Here is a 1,453-nt window from a genome sequence, read left to right on the forward strand (position 1 = left end):
CGCCGAAAATAGTTCGCGCGACAATTGCTCGCGCGTCTAATGTTCGCCTGAAAATAGTTCGAATACGAAAATTGTTCGTGCAAAAATTGTTCGTATGTTCACATAACATTAAATAAAAATAAGTCAATAATTGTAATAATAATAATAATAATAATAATAATAATAATATATTAATAATACATAAAAAATAATTATAATGTTGAGTATTTTTCCACGTTTGTAGATGTCAATAATATTAAGTACATGGTTTTTATATTTGTAGTTGGAAATTGTATGCAACACCACGAAGGTAATCCATTGTTGCACGGTTATTATAATCTGCACATATTTTTTTTAAATTTTCACTTTTATTTTTATAAATTTTTTTGGATGGTGGTTCTTGACCCGCGACATACTGCTGAATTTTTAAAGTATTAATACTTTCTTCTTTTTGGAGTGCATGTATAAACCTCCAAATTGATGGATGTTTGGATGAATTAAGTGTAGACGAAAAACAATTGTGCCATCCTTCAACTGAATTATTAGTTCGTGGAAGGTCTGCCGCTACTAAATCATAACAATTCCATACACTAATGGGGATGATCGGATCTCTTCTTTGGCCTCTACGATGCAAACGGCCAATCCAGGTGCCCTCAAAGTAGTCTATAATTGGCATTAAAAGTTCTTCATTTTCAGAAAAGTATTCAGAGTAAAAGTTTTTCATAGTCTTTTATAACTTTGTTTTGTGGCACAAAAGCAAGAGCAGGTAACATACGAATATGTAAGGCAAATTCAGAATCTTGTATGTAATTTTTTTGTAACCCTGCTTCTTGTAAGTGGCGCCAAATACATTGTGATAGGTGAAAAAAACATCCATTAATTGAGGCATTTGGAAATTCAGATTTAACAGCATTCATCGCTGCTTTTTCGAAATCCATCATAATAGACTTGGGATTTAAATTTTGGTTTAATGATTTAAGAGCCTTAAACATTTGTATATATGTATCTTCTTTTTTGTCGGGTAGAAGAGCGTAAGCAGAAGGGATAACATTTGAATAATGTACAGCGTGAATGGTATATAACTGTTTAAACGGAATAGGCGAACAACTAAAAGTGCCATCGCAAAACCAATTAAGGCAATTATTCATTAACTCCAAACTATTTTTCGTTGAAAACAATAATATTCTTTTTGTATCCGATTTGTTATCAAAAAGAAGAAAATCGTCGCCATTTGTCGTCTTTGTAAATTCGTCAGGAATATCAAAACTAAAGTTTAAAGGGTTTACAGGAGCATTTAGTTTAGTTCGACGAGCACGTTGTATTGTTCTTTTCAAACTAGCTACGCTGGGTAATTGACCTGCAACCGATAAGGGAACCTAAGAAAAATATAAACGTATATATAGTTCTAACATGACATGTATATTATTCCTATAAACATTCAGCCTAAAATTCAAATTCTTTACGCAAGTTTCGA

The 1,453-nt window shown here is 31.9% G+C and overlaps 1 pseudogene; it reads right to left on the reverse strand.

Moving 5' to 3' along the window:
• Positions 1-250: 250 nt before the first annotated feature.
• LOC149062840 (uncharacterized) lies at positions 251-1,142 on the reverse strand (annotated as a pseudogene).
• Between the last annotated feature and the right edge of the window lie 311 nt (positions 1,143-1,453).

The sequence above is a fragment of the Diuraphis noxia genome, unplaced genomic scaffold (assembly GCF_037042655.1).
Source record: "Diuraphis noxia isolate RWA-SAM2 unplaced genomic scaffold, SU_Dnox_SAM2 contig0001, whole genome shotgun sequence".
Lineage (NCBI taxonomy): Eukaryota > Metazoa > Arthropoda > Insecta > Hemiptera > Aphididae > Diuraphis > Diuraphis noxia.